Source organism: Nycticebus coucang, chromosome 20 (genome assembly GCF_027406575.1).
Source record: "Nycticebus coucang isolate mNycCou1 chromosome 20, mNycCou1.pri, whole genome shotgun sequence".
Taxonomy (NCBI): domain Eukaryota; kingdom Metazoa; phylum Chordata; class Mammalia; order Primates; family Lorisidae; genus Nycticebus; species Nycticebus coucang.
This window is the reverse complement of record NC_069799.1, coordinates 17,141,261-17,150,112: the sequence shown is the minus strand read 5'-3', so window position 1 is coordinate 17,150,112 and position 8,852 is coordinate 17,141,261. Positions and strand designations below refer to the sequence as shown.

General features: G+C 42.5%; 1 pseudogene; it reads left to right on the top strand.

The window, feature by feature from the left end:
- The first annotated feature begins 637 nt into the window (after positions 1-637).
- On the top strand, positions 638-8,070 carry LOC128572478 (NADH dehydrogenase [ubiquinone] 1 alpha subcomplex subunit 12-like; annotated as a pseudogene).
- The last annotated feature ends 782 nt before the right edge of the window (positions 8,071-8,852 follow it).

Below are 8,852 nucleotides of genomic sequence, written 5' to 3'. Positions count from 1 at the left end.
ATTTAAAAATTTGAAAAACTGTCATGAATCCTGGAATTCCAGACATAGGTGTTAAAAAGGTTAAAGAAAATTGTTGAAAATAAATACTAGACCAATGATTAATATGCTTGTTTGCTATTTTCTGGTTGATTTACTTGAGTCCTTGATAGATTCTGGCCAGTCTTCAGTTGACCAACTCACTGCCGCTCTTCAAAGCCCAACCTCTCCCTCCAACCAATGTCAGCCAAGAACTGGGGCTCAGGGCAGGGACATCGGATGCGCCTCCTAGACCGGCTATCCATGGCAGACTTGCACTTGCCTGGTGGACCTGCAACTTTGGGCACCACACAGACTGCAAAGGCCATGATCTTTGAGCAGGGGGAGAAACACAACAGGAACAGTGAAATGGTGATGCCACTCACACCTGGCAAGCAGTTCTCACCCAGGGACTGGTTCCCACTTCATGAGGCCTCCACCTGCCAGGGTCGAGGTCCCTCCTATGTGCCCACTGGGTCTGTCTTTGCCTGCCTCTCTCCACATGACACGCTGCTCCAAGTGCAGTTCAAGGCCTACTAGGCTCCAAGGAGGTGCACCCAGCCAGAATGCCCCGGGCCATGCTAATCGCCAGGGCACAGGACTCTGCAGCGTGTGCACAGCGATGGCTGGAGGGAACAAAATATTCCCAGGCCACTCCGGGGCAAGTTGTGCTCCACACTCCCAGCTCCGTCTGTTGGTGAAAGGCGCCAATCAGAAATCAGCTACTAACACAGCAAGCAACTTAAGTGCAGCTGGGAAATTAAGAATGGCAACTACAGCCCTGGGCACCCTCATTTGAAAAACAAACAAAAACTCCTGTATTTGTTATATGACCTTTATTGCCTCGAGGTCCATTCCTTTAGGGCTAATGCATTGAGAGTTTCTATCGTGAAAGGATTTTGAATTTTTTCTAATGGTTTTTCTGCATCTATTGAGATAATCTAGTTTTTGCCCTTCATTCCGATAATGTGTTGTGGCACATTTCCATATGGATGTATGTTAAATTCTCTCAGCAGCCCAGGAATAAGTCTTGCTGGATTATTGCAAATGATCTTCTGAATGTTCTCTGAATTTTTGTAGTGTCTTTTTCTGACTTTTCTAAACTGAATTTGGGGCCAGGTCCGGTGGGTGGGTCATATGGCTGTCATCCTCAGCTTTTGGCAAGTTGGCTTGGTGTCCTGGGAGGAAGCTGTGAAACAGGCCCTGGCTATCCAGCTGCTCCATGGTAAGAGCGATGAGCCGCGCGGGTCGTCGGGAGGCAACCAAGCCAGGTTCATGGGGCCGCAGCTCTCGCCAGCCCCGGCCCAGGCCTGTACCACACCGCCGTCGCCCACTGTGACCATTGCCCCTCGGCTGCAGCCACCCGCTGTAACTGCCCCAGGCCCGTGGCAAGAGTGATGAACGCGATCGCGGGTACTTCTCCAGGACAGAGGGCTTGGGGAGTTGCGGGGGGGAGAGGGTAGTGGAGGAGGTGGAGAAGGAGGAGGACTCCACCGTGGCAGCTGAGGGGGTGGCAGTGACTAGGGTAGAGGCAGCAGCGGCGGGGAAGGCAGGCTGGGAGGTAGCGCAGAGGGCCCGGTGGTCTGGAGATGTGTGGTAGAGGCTAGAGCACTTTGTGAGGCTGAAGGAAGGAGATGACTCAAGTTCAGCAGTTAAGAGAGCAGCCTGGACCACATACGAAAACAGGACAGCTACTAAAGACCTGCAAAAACTGAACCGACTGGTGAGGTGTCTGTAGCTCAATAGAATGCCAGCCTTACGTGCTCAGACTGATGGGTTGGAACCCGTCAGCCCTTTGTGCCATCTTCTTAGTCATGCTTGGCCTCTGTAGACCTTTGTGATTCCCCCTAAACTACCTTGTAGCAGACATGGACATTTCCAACCTTGGTAGGTTGTACCTCTTGAGGAAAGTGTCCACTTTTACTAGCTGATCCAATTCATTGGCCTAGGCTTTGCCCTAGCCTAGTATGATACTTCCGTTTCTCTAGTATATGTCTCACTTGTATTTTCCTTTCGCATTTCTGATCTTATTTATTTCCATGTGACGGTTTACTTCTTTAGTGTAGCTAAAGGTTTGACCATTTTGATCATTGATTCAAACATCTTAAGTTTTATAGATTTACTCATGTTTTTTCTAGTCTGTTTTTCATTGATTTCTTCTGAGTTTTGTTGTTTCTTTCTCTTTGGTAATTTTGGCCTGAGTTTGTTCTTCCTTTTCCAGCTCATTGAGGTTAACATTCGGTTGTTTCTTGAAGATCTTTAGTGTGTTTCTTTCTTTTGTTTAGTTTAGTTTTGTTTTGTTGGGAGACAAGAGTCTCACTCCGTAGCATCATAGCTCACAGCACCCTCAATCTCTGGGGCTCAAGCCATCCTCCTGCCCAAGCTTCCTGAGTAGCTGGGACCCCAGGCCTGTGCCATGAAGCTCAGCTTGCATCTGTTGTTTCAAGCGGGTCTCACTCTTGCTCAGGCTACTCTTCAACTCCTGACCTCAGGCCATCCACCCCCCTTGGCCTCCAGAGCAGCTGGGATTCCAGGTCTGTGTCATGATGCTCTGCTAGGTTTATCTGGTTTTACTAGGGCTGTGTTTTGCTCTGACTCAGGATGCACTGCAACTCTTGAGCTCAAGCCATCCACTGCCTTACCCTCTCAGGGTGCTAGGATTGCAGGTGTGAGCCACTGCACTAGGCTCCCTTCTATGTTTTGCATATTCAATTTTGATCCAGCCTATGATTAGCAGATCTTTTTTCTCAATCTTTGAGTTGTCTCCTTTCTCTCTTAGAATTGTCTCCTTGGCTGTGCAGAATTTTCTTAGTTTGATGGCATCCCCTTTCTCTATTTTTGCTTTTACTGTCTGTGCTTTTGGGGGTAATAGCAAAGAAATTATTACCCAAACTCATATCATGGAGTTTTCCCCTTACTTTTGCTTATTGTAGTTTTACAGTTTCAGGTCATCGATTTATATTTTTAATCAATTTTGAGTTGAGTTTTGTGTGTGGCATGAGGTAAGGGTCTAACTTCATTCTTCTATCTGAACGTACTAGGTTTTTCTTTTTTGTTTGTTTGTTTTTGAGACAGAGTCTCACTATGTCACCCTAGGTAGAGTGCCATGGTGTCACAGCTCACAGCAACCTCAAACTCTTGGGCTTAAGTGACTCTCTTGCCTCAGCCTTCCAAGTAGCTGGGACTTCAAACTACAAGACCACCACAATACTCCACTATTTTTTTTGCTGCAGTTATCGTTGTTTAGCAGGCCTGGGTCGAGTTCGAACCCGCCAACCTGCCAGCCCCGTTGTATGTGGCCGGCTCCCTAACCACTGAGCTATGGGAGCTGAGCCAATATAAGGTTTTAATATGCAAATTTTTAAAATTTCACAGTGGGTACTGAATAAAAAACAAAGTTAAAAATATTTACCCCAAAGTACATGTCTCTGACATATTTTGGGGTGACTGCCCTAGCAGTAACATTACAAATCTTGCTGTGATTATTGTCTCAATCTCCAGATTATATGCCAAAAGAAATGTGATCAGAGATTTGTCTATGACTCTAAGACTGATGGAAAAGAAACTGCAAAAGGCTTAAGACTCAACAAAAATGGCCTGTTGGCCATACTGGAAGGAATCTGTGCAATATTAAACATTAACTGCTAGTTCTAAATACCGGAGGAGAAATTGGAACATGAGTAAAAAATTCCCAGTAAGTGGTGTGGCTACAACACATCCTCACAAGGGACCCCAGAAACAACTGATTTTCAGGAATATTCACTTGTATTGCCCGAACTTCAGATCAGTCCTATAGGGACGTTTAAAGATATGTATTACCTTAGGAACTGTGCTAAGGCTGTAAATAAGAATACTTGCATGAGAACATCATGAAAGCCTTACCCTTAAAACACAGAACTTGTATATATTTGTAGGTGACTGCTAAATGATTTTATTCTCTTACCCTGGAAACAACCCTGACTTTATCAGTGTAAAGAAGCCAAATTGAGCCTCTGTTTACTTCTTTACCCTGGAGTAGTTTTTGAGATATATCTTCCATATCCTGGATTATAATAACGGACCCACCCAGACCAAGGAACTTACTCAGTTGGCCTTGGACCCTCTACTCAGCATGCTCTCCTGACTTTTTCAAGGCTTCCAGGAGATGGCATTTTGATATCTGTCATGGCATGCCCAGCCACGTCCTGAGCTACACTATCCCACACTCTGAATTGCTTAAGAGGTCCCCTGCCCTTCGTCCTGAAACCTATGTATGTATGTTCCAGCTGGTGACCAGGTTATCCTCAGGAATTGGAGGGAAAGATCTGATGAACTCAAGGGAAAGAGGACTTGACTCAGGGACATATTACTTGTGACCCCTACAGTGGCCAAGTTGTCTGGATTACATCATTCCCGCATCTAGATTTATCGCCCTGAGAAAAACCAGCAACTGTGCAGAAATGAGGGTTAAAAACTTCAGTTGTTGGAATGGGAAGTATATTATTCTCAGAAAGCTTGGTTATTATACTTAATGTGCCCCTTGTTGTCTTTTCTTACTGTGCTACATGTTGTCCCCAGTATAACTTTAAACCTTCCCTTGCCCAACAAAGGTCAACCCCAAGACAAATGCAGTAAATTGTAATTATTTCCATTAAAAATCCATTTCATAGGTATGAAATGTAGTAATGGGAATGAAAGCACATGTAGTGAGAATAAGATGGAGTTAATCAGGCTAATGTGGACATGACACAGCTGGTCTGGTCAGTTTAGGTCCTGCCTGACCTTCACCCTGTTTCCCTTTCTTACTGTTTTGTAAATTTAGCTCCCACCCTAAAGATGCCTATCTTGAGTAGTTCAGCTGGATTGATTTAGGAGATTATCTTTTGAATTGGAAATGTTGTAATAGGTCACTGAGTTATGCTGATTTTTATTTAAAGTAAGGGTTAATGTGGTCTTTGCTTTGAACTTTTACTTATAAAACTGTAGTTTTGAAATGGAAGAACAGAACAGTCTTGGAGAGGCTACTCTCACTTTTCTCTAAACTTGCTGGCTTTCTGACAAATAAAAATTGATGGACCTTTCCCCTCTTTGTTGTGTAACAAATAAATTGTCTCCAGTAACTGAGGTGCACAAGCTCTCCCTTGTGAATTATTTTGGATATAAAGGTTATAAGAGGCAATAGTTTAACTGATTTTTCCAATCCTTAAATGATCACCATTTGTATGAAGATATTTAAAGGCATAATCTCCCATGGAAAGCCTGGTGGAAGCTAGAGACTACTTATCAGAGATACTAGACAAGATGCTCCCACCATTCTGTAGGAATGAAGGAATATAGCTTTTCTTTGGCCCATGTATCTTACCTTTACAGTACACCTGTTTGCCCTGTACCTCTGTTGGTGTGGGTATGACTGGCAACACTGCTGGTACAAATTTTTCTTTGTGTCACTCTCTTGGCCTCTCTATTGGCCCTGTTGTTTTCTTGCGTTATATCCCCTTCCCTTTGGTGTCTTTAGTGTGTATGGCCAAGACTTTTACTGGTAAATGGACTGTCTGTAAATGTTTTTTAACCTCTTTTGCATGTTTGATTGGAGCAATTTTGCTGAGAGTAAATACTCTTTTTCTAAATTTCTCCATATGAATAGAGAATCATGAAGGAATATCTACTCTCAAAGTGTTTTAGTGTCTAAGTGTCTAACTTATGGCTGTTAACTCAGCCTTTTGCATGGAGGTATTTGGTAGTAAGGGGCTGATTTCCTTAGTATGGGAGACCAAGACATAGCCAGTCTTTTTATTTTCATTTATCATCGTATTACTACATGAGAAAACCAAATGCCCCCTGGATCTCACAGAGTGGTAGTCTTTGAATCTGCCCTTCCTGTTGACTCTGCTAATATTGATTTTTCACAGTTTTTATCTATAGTTTTATGCTCCCCTTGTTCTGGTGCTGACTTTAAGGCTGCACAGGATTTTAGGGTGATTTGGGGATATAATTTTAGAAGAGTTGATATTCTAGGACTTGACTATTAGAGAGCCAAATGGTGTATTCTTGGTAAATAAGAGGCTGGATTGCATGAGACTCTCTCCAAAATGAGAGTCCTGGAAAAGACCAGCTTTTGTGCTTCCTGTAGCTGGATTCCTGAAGTAGTCAATACTCTCAGGTAATGGGGCTGACCTTTGGCTACAGGGTAGAGATTTGTAGAGAAATATTCCACCTGCCACAACCCTCTTTAAAACCCTGTACTATAATCCTACAGTGAGTTTCTTTTTATATCGAAATATAAAAGTGTCATCTTAATTTAGATGTTCCAAAAGCCAGAACACAAGTCAAGGCCTCCTTTAGTCCCTGAAAGGCCTTTTTTTTTTCCTTTCCCATATCAAGGCTTTATTTTCATCTCATCTTAAAGTTTTATAGGAGAGTTTTACTATTTTTTTTTTGGGGGGGGGGCACCATACACTGGTTTTATACATTTTCATCACCCTGGTTAACATAGCCTTCCTGGCATTTTCATAGTTATTGAGTTAGAGAGTTCTACTATTTTGACAAATGAAGAAATCCAGATTCTGTTACTTCAGCTATCCCCAGAAATTCTGTTAGATGTTTAACAGTAGTTGGAATTTTTAGGGAGCAGATGATCTGAATTCTACTTGAGGACAGTTATTGCTCTTCTGGGACTATAAAAACCCCAACTAGGTCACAAGTAGCATACATAATTGAGATTTTTTTCCTGTGCAACCTTAAAGCGTTCCTTTTCCAGGAGCTCTACAGTCACCCTGGTGCTTATAATTGAATCTTCATATGAAGAACTACCAATGAATATATCATCAACATATTGTTTGGGGGCATTTGGGGGCTCCAAATTTAACTCTATGAGCTACCTTTGAAGTGTTTCCTCAAACACATGAGGGCTGTCCCAGAATCCCTGGGAAAGGACAATCCACATCAACTCTCTGGTTCTCCCTAGTGGGATTTTTCCCATTAAAAGGCAAACAAAAATTATCTGGGGGTAAAGAAATTGAAAAGAAACTATTTTTTAAATCTAGAACTTAAAAGTAGGCCTATTCTACTGGAATCTGAGTAATATTTTTATATAGACTTAGAAGCACTGGGCGTAAAACAATTACTGTTACATTAATAATTTTTAAATCCTAGGCAAGTCTGCATTTTCTATTGGGCATTTTTACTTCCAGGATTGGGTAATAGAAGGGTGTGAGCACTCCACCAACATGCCAGTTTCCAGTAATTCTTGTAGTACTGGGGCAAATATTGCTGTTCCTCTGGGAACAAGGGATACTGTTCCTGTGGAGAAAGGAGGTTCCAGATCTGAGGATCTGTCTCCTATACCAGAAACACCATTTATGGCCTTTTCTGGTTTCCCATCTGCCCAGAACACAGAATCTACATCTTCTAGACTTGTATGTAATTTTTGTTCCCCCACTAAAGTAATATTGAAGGTTGTCCATCCACATACTTTTGTAGGGAGTGGGGATGTAGCTGTAATTGGACACTAAAATGTCTCCAATTTAGCCTGACTAAAATGTCTCTTCCTAATAAAGCAATTGGAACTTCAGGAATAAGCAGAATTTTGTGAGTGACCAGTATCCCTTCCCAGATACATAATAATGTAGGACTATGGGCCTGAGGGACAAGTTGGAGGTCCTGAAGTACAGCTGCAGCAGATCAGCAGTCACAGCAGCCTCTGTGGCTATCTACAAGTATTTTTCAGGGCAAATGATGTGAGGGTTGGGAGAATTAGTGGGAGAAGACAAATTAGTGGGAGAAGACAAATATGGCAACAAATACTATGAAGACAACAAGCTATTTTTTGGCTGTCACTGATGGGTTATATACACCACCGAAATGAATGTGAAAAACTCATTCTTGGATGTGAATGGAAGCATGATGCCTCCTGAATAGCATTGTTGGCTTCACTATATGACTGATGATCCTCTAACCTATTGCTCAAAATTTATTTGGACAAACCACATGAGTGACACTTCAGAATAACATGTACCTTATTCCACCACTAGAAAGAAGATTCAGGAGTGGGTCTCACCTTTAACACCTTATAAGTGAAGACAACGAAAAATAGATAAAACATGCAAAATATGAGCTTTTCATGTAATTGCACTTTTACTGCTGACCATTAACTTAATAAAAATTGTTTGACTAGGAGATTTTGTGATGTGAACCATTCTCACTGGGGTTTGATAAACTAGATGGAAGTGGAACACGTTTTTCTTAGTAAAGCCTCACAAGAATGGAGATGAAAGAATCTTATGTATTCAATTCTGATATGAGGACAATTAATGACCTAGTACATGGGTGGGGGGAAGGGGAGAGCAGAAAGAGGGAAGAAGAGAGAAGGTGGTGGGGATTCATGAGTGATATGGAAAGTATGGGCATCTGTGTAAAATCTGGGTACTTTATGCTTAGCCATCCATGTCCACAAGGGGTTGGACTCCTCCTTGATACCATGCAGTTCAGGGGCAGTTCCATGCCCAACAGTCAGATTGTCCTCATTTAGGACAAGGCTTCTTGGACATCCCAGCTTTCCCTGCTCCATATCAATTCCCTTTGGTGGAAGTTTAATATACCCTTTGGTAGTGGCCAGGTTTCCCACACCAATATCAGATTTTGCCTAAACTTCTCAAGCCCAAGTCTCTGGAGGAGACTAGGCACTAATTGCCACTCTCTATAATTTAGCCTTCTGATGGTCCTTTTCTATTACTTCCAGATTCCTATCACTGTAGACAGTTGGAGCCACTGACAACAGCTGAGATTTATCTGTAAGCCTAATCTGGATATCATAAAACAATTGGTTAATAAAATGCAAATTTAGCACTAGTATAGCTTCT